Source organism: Phodopus roborovskii, unplaced genomic scaffold (genome assembly GCF_943737965.1).
Source record: "Phodopus roborovskii unplaced genomic scaffold, PHOROB, whole genome shotgun sequence".
In the NCBI taxonomy this organism is placed as follows: domain Eukaryota; kingdom Metazoa; phylum Chordata; class Mammalia; order Rodentia; family Cricetidae; genus Phodopus; species Phodopus roborovskii.
The window spans coordinates 24190001-24196618 of NW_026126409.1; the positions used below are offsets into that span (position 1 = coordinate 24190001).

General features: G+C 42.5%; 1 non-coding gene across 1 annotated transcript; it reads left to right on the forward strand.

Moving 5' to 3' along the window:
* The first annotated feature begins 5837 nt into the window (after positions 1-5837).
* On the forward strand, positions 5838-5968 carry LOC127220520 (small nucleolar RNA SNORA3/SNORA45 family). The gene has a single exon (XR_007834386.1). It is a non-coding gene; the product is annotated as a small nucleolar RNA SNORA3/SNORA45 family (small nucleolar RNA).
* Positions 5969-6618: the final 650 nt, after the last annotated feature.

A 6618-nucleotide genomic window follows, 5' to 3' on the forward strand; every position in this document is an offset into this window, starting at 1 on the left:
ATTGACCCTAACCACTTGTTTATTCTCTTTATTTAGTCATCACAATTGCCTTTAAGTCCTTAGGATGTAAGGGCCATTTGAGTGGGGATGATCAAGGATAGTGCTCTGGGACTGAGGTGAAGGGCTGTGAAGGAGTGGAGTGTGACAACCACTCTCTCAAAATCTAACATATCCTATTAAGAACGAAAAGGAGCCAGGCATTGGTGATGCACACCTTTAGTCCCAGGACTTGGGAGGCAGAAGCAGAGGCAGAGGCAGAGGCAGAGGCAGAGGCAGAGGCAGAGGCAGAGGCAGAGGCAGAGGCAGAGGCAGAGGCAGAGGCAGAGGCAGAGGCAGAGGCAGAGGCAGAGGCAGAGGCAGAGGCAGAGGCAGAGGCAGAGGCAGAGGCAGAGGCAGAGGCAGAGGCAGAGGCAGAGGCAGAGGCAGAGGCAGAGGCAGAGGCAGAGGCAGAGGCAGAGGCAGAGGCAGAGGCAGAGGCAGAGGCAGAGGCAGAGGCAGAGGCAGAGGCAGAGGCAGAGGCAGAGGCAGAGGCAGAGGCAGAGGCAGAGGCAGAGGCAGAGGCAGAGGCAGAGGCAGAGAGGCAAGCAGAGCTATGTGAGTTCGAGGCCACCATAGTCTACAGAACAAGTTCCAGGACAGGCTCCAAAACGATGCAGAGAAACTCTGTCTTGAAGTCTTGAAAAACCAAAAAAAAAAAAAAAAAAAAAAAAAAAAGGAAATGGAAATCTATGAGGTTAATAAATGGGTTCACTGCAACAGTGCTTTGGAAACATGTTATTTAGAGAAAATACCAAAGACTACCCTCTCACTGCACTCTGTCCCCTAAAGTCCCTGGCTGCCCAGTGAGAGGTGAGCAGGGATCTCTTGAGCACCCTCCAGCATTTCTTCTTGTCAATCTTCAGCCTAATGTGGCTAATGAAGAGTAGAGGGACAGAAGAGAAAAAGATGCCATAAAATATGTGGGCTCGCTATCTCTGCGGGTCCACCCGGAGTTCCTGCAGGCAAGATCCTTGACCCCCAAATCCGGGCCCCTGCCAAAGAACCAGGTCTCAGCAGGAGAGCGCCAGTTTCCAGTGAGATCCCACTACCCTGCAAAACCTTCTCAAGTTCCAGCCCAGCCCTCCTCCTCTTCCACCTGCTATTGGCCAGAGGTGAGTCTGGGCCCAATTGGGGCTGCCTGTCCTCAACAACCTCTTTTCCCCCCTCCCCCGCCTGAACTCCCTGGATTGGCCCCTGATCCTGCTGCTCCTGTCTCCAGGACCCATCAAGAGCATCCTTGGAGCTCTGATACACCCCCACCCATCCCAACCTCCAGCCTACCCCCTGCACCCTGTGCCCTACCCCACCTATGGTCCTGCCACTCTGGTTGAGCACTGGGACAGAGGGTGGAGCCAACAGTCCACCCTACTTCGGAGACTTCTCTGAGGAGCAACTCCGAACAAAGGAGACCTGACTATCCACATGGTACCACCTGTAATTTCCACTAGCTTGGTCTCTGACCCCGCCTCCAGTCCTCTGGAGTCCCGGGCCCCTCCCAGAGATCCCCCTATCTCTGTGGGTCTGCTCGGAGTTCCTGCGGGCAAGATCCTTGACCCCCAAATCCGGGCCCCTGCCGAAGAACGAGGTCTCAGCGGGAGAGCGCCAGTTTCCAGTGAGATCCCACTACCCTGCCAAACCTTCTCAAGTTCAAGCTCAGCCCTCTTCCTCTTCTGCCAGCTATTGGCCAGAGCTATTGGCCAGAGGACCACTGTGAGTACCTGCTGGCATCTTCTTCTTGATCCTCATCCTTGACCCCATCCCTGGATCCCTGTCTGCAGGGAAACCTCCTAGAGAGCTTGGACCACACAGAGCTACAGATATTGAATCTCAGATCCACATAAGCCTATTGGGGAAGTACCATAGAGAGAGGGAAGAGACACCACCAACACCTACTGGAAGAAACTATGGGAAGAAGGCAATACAAGAGAACACCTAACAACAGAAAGACAAACATGACACCACCAGAATCTAGGGAATCTACACCAACTAGAATGGAACACAACAACAAAGCAGAGGAAGCAGAAGGGTACAAATTAAAAATCACCATCATAAAAATGATAGAGGCCCTCAAAGAAGATGTGAGAAAATCCCTTAAAGAAATGGAGGAAAAAACAAACAAAAAAGTGGAAGAAATGAACAAATTCCTTAAGGAAAGTACAGAAAGCCAAGAAAAAACAATTAAGCAGGTGAAGGAAACGGTTCAAGACTTGAAAACTGAAATTGAGAAAATAAAGGCAACACAAACGGAAGGAAGGCTGGAAATTAAAAAGCTGGGCAAAAAATCGGAAACCACGGACACAACCATAACCAATAGAATTCAAGAGATGGAAGAGAGAATCTCAGGCGCAGAAGATAAACTAGAAGAAATAGATTCATCGACCAAAGAAAATCATAGATCCAACAAATCCTTAACACAAAACATCCAGGAAATGTGGGACACCATGAAAAGGCCAAACCTAAGAATAATAGGCATAGACAAAGGTGAGGAAGCCCAGCTCAAAGGTGCCAAAAACATATTCAACAAAATCATCCAGGAAAACTTTCCAAATCTGAAGAAGGACATGCCCATGAAAGTACAAGAAGCATACCGAACCCCAAATAGGCTGGACCAAAGAAAAAAGACCCCTCGACATATAATAATCAAAACACCTAGCATACAGAATAAAGAAAGAATATTAAGATCAGGGAAGGAAAAAGGACAGGTAACATATAAAGGCAGACCTATCAAAATTACACCTGACTTCTCCATGGAAACACTCAAGGCCAGAAGGTCCTGGATAGATGTTCTAAAAGTATTAAGAGAACACGGATGCCAGCCTAGGCTACTATATCCAGCAAAACTCTCAATCAATATAGATGGAGAGAACAAGATATTTAATGAAAAACCAGATTTTCCCAATATGTATCTACAAATCCAGCCCTACAGAAAGTATTGGAAGGAAAACTCCAACCCAAGGAAGGTAACTACGCCCACAAAAATGTAGGCAACAGATAATCCAACTACACCAGAAACCTAGGGTGAAGCAGAACAAATATATTCACAATACCACTGCCAACAACAAACCTAAATCAAATAAGCATCGACAATCAATGGACCTTACTCACCCTCAACATTAATGGTCTTAACTAGCCTGTAAAAAGACACAGGCTAACAGAATGGATATGAAGACAGAATCCATCCTTCTGCTGCATACAAGAAACACATCTTAGCTCCAAAGATAGACATTACTTCAGGGTAAAGGGTTGGGAAAAGATTTTCCAATCAAATGGAAATAAGAAGCAAGCAGGCGTAGCTATCCTAATATCTAACAAGTTAGACTTCAAACCAAAATTAGTCAAAAGAGATGAAGACGGTCATTTCTTATTCATCTCAGGAGAAATCCATCAACACAAAGTCTCAATTCTGAACATCTATGCCCCTAATACAAAGTCACCCACATTCGTAAAAGAAACACTACTAAAACTCAAAGCTCATATAAAACCTCACACACTTATAATGGGAGACTTCAATACACCACTCTCAACACTAGACAGGACCACAAATCAGAAACTCAACAAAGAAACAAAAGAATTAACAGAAGTTATGTCTCAACTGGGGTTAACAGACATCTATAGAACATTCCATCCAAAGACAAAAGAATATACCTTCTTCTCTGCTCCACATGGAACCTTCTCTAAAATCGACCACATACTAGGAGACATAACAAACCTCAAGATATACAAGAGAATAGGAATAGTCCCCTGTATCTTATCGGAACCACCATGCTTTAAAATTGGAATTCAACAACAACACAAATAGCAGAAAACCTGCAAACTCATGGAAACTTAACAATGTACAATTGTACCACTCCTGGGTCAAAGAAGAAATAATGAAAGTAATTAAAGACTTTCTAATATTCAACGAGATTGAGGATACAACATACCCGAACTTATGGGACACCTTGAAAGCAGTGCTACGAGGGAAGGTCATTGCACTAAGTGCCCATATGAAGAAAACAGAGGATAGTCACATAAAAGAATTAACAACGCAACTGAAAATCTTAGAACAGAGAGAAGCGAATTCACCCCGCAAGAGTAGACGCCAGGAAATAATCAACTTGAGGGCTGAAATCAACAAAATAGAAACCAGGAAAACAATACAAATAATCAATGCAACAAAGAGTTGGTTTTTTGAGAAAATCAAAAAGATAGACAAACCTTTATCCAAATTAAAGAAAAAGCAGAGACAGAACATGCAAATTAACAAAATCAAAAACGAAATGGGGAACATAACAACAGACACAGAGGAAATCCAGACAATTTTCAGGTCATACTTTGAAAATCTGTATTCCACAAAAATTGAAAATTCAAAGGAAATGGACAAGTTTCTGGATAACTATCAGTTACCAAAATTAAATTAAGAACAGACAAACAACTTAAATAGATCTATAACCTGCAATGAAATAGAAGCAGTCATCAAAAGCCTTCCAACGAAAAAAAGTCCAGGGCCAGATGGATTCAGTGCAGAATTCTACCAGACATTCAAGGAAGAACTAATACCACTACTCCTCAAACTGTTCCACAAGATAGAAACAGAAGGGTCATTGCCAAACTCTTTTTATGAGGCCACAATAACTTTGGTACCCAAACCTCACAAAGACACAACTAAGAAAGAAAACTACAGACCAATATCCCTGATGAACATCGATGCAAAAATACTCAATTAAATTCTGGCAAACTGAATTCAAGAATACATCAGAGAAATCATCCACCATGACCAAGTAGGCTTCATCCCTGGAATGCAGGGATGGTTTAACATGCGAAAATCTATCAACGTGATCCACCAAATAAACAAACAAAAAAAGAAAAACCATATGATTATCTCCCTAGATGGGGAAAAAGCCTTCAACAAAATTCAACACCCTTTCATGATAAAGGTATTGGAGAGGTCAGGGATAACAGGAACATACCTAAACATAATAAGAGCAATATACAGCAAACCAACTGCCAACATCAAACTGAATGGAGGGAGGGAAGGAGGGAGAGGGAACTGGGGTCGACATGTAAAATAATAAATAAAAAAAAAAAATGCTTTGACTCCAAAATTTAACTTGAAGAACAAGTTACTGGGGAAAAGGATTTCTATTTTTGTTTCCACAGAAAATGAAAAGATGTGGATTCCTTCCAGACTAATGTGGTTTGATCCGCCTGAAACAGAGTACAAGCTGATCCTAAATTCAAAACAGCTGGACAAAACAGCCCTACAGACTACAGCTAGGATATCTGAATCTTCTTCGAATCCCAAGACAGCGCCCCTTACCAGCAGGAAGTAGTTTGGAAAGAACGATACCCTAATTCCCAAATATTGTCTATAAATGTTTGTTTTCATTTAATTGGACTTTGTTATATAAAATTAAATAAAAAAATAAAAAAAAATTAAAAAAAATATGTGTGCTCATGGTGACATGAAGCTAACCTGAAATGGAACCTAAATATTTTTGACCATGAACACATTTAATTGGTTTTCATGTATTTTTTTATCTTTGAGGTGGAAGATAAGTTTTTGTATAGAAATGATGTAGTGTTTGGAGAGCCATATAGCATTGTGCAGGGGACAAACTATAAAGCACGGCTGTAGGGGCTTCAGAAATTGATCTTTACAAATTGGATTCATGGTTCAACCATTTTCCATCTAATTGGAGGCAATGGTGTCCCAGCCCTTTCTCTGGTAGCATCGAATTTCATTCTGTAGAGATTATTTACTTATCATAGGAAAAGACAGGCTTCCTGAAGCTAGGTGCTTAAAATATCCCTCTGGGGCAGAGACTAGAGTCACATCCTTACATGGTTCTTGTCCAAGTGTGGGAGAGTTCTTGAAGAGAATCTGCTGGTCTTGATTCACTGGCAGGGCTCTTCGGTGCCCCTGTTAGTACCCAGATCAAAAACATGTCCTATCTGGGGAAAAATATTCCTCAGGGAACTCTGATTCATGGAATGCCTTTAGAATGCCCAACTTAAGCCTTGGGTTCAAGGATTCCAAGCCAAGTGTGACACTAGGAGATAGTGTTGCTTGGGAAGGCTCAGCTCAGTGGCAGCAAAACTCCATTGGCCTTGAAACAGTAGTTGCCAGCAGCTGAGCCCCAGGCACTGCCCTCTGGCTGTGGCTGTGGTTTTTTATTTTATTTTATTTTTTTTTTTAATACACAACACTTTGTTTTAATGATGATTCTATTTGAGAATACAATATTTATTTATTTATTTTATATAACTAAGTCCATTTAAATGAAAACAAACATTTATAGACAATATTTGGGAATTTGGGTGTCATTCTTTCCAAACTACTTCCTGCTGGTAAGGGATGCTGTCATGGGGGATTTGAAGAAGATTCAGAAATCCTGGCTGTAGTCTGTAAGGCTGCTTTTTCCAGCTGTTTTGAATGTAGGATCACCTGGTACTCTGTGGTTTTATGGGCAATACCATGATGACTGTTGGCCTCCCTGTCCTGCCCAGATTATGGTATCAACACTTGACTATATTGTTTATTTAATCATGTAACTGTTTATTGCTGGCTTCTGGACATAGTTCAGACTGATGACTTAG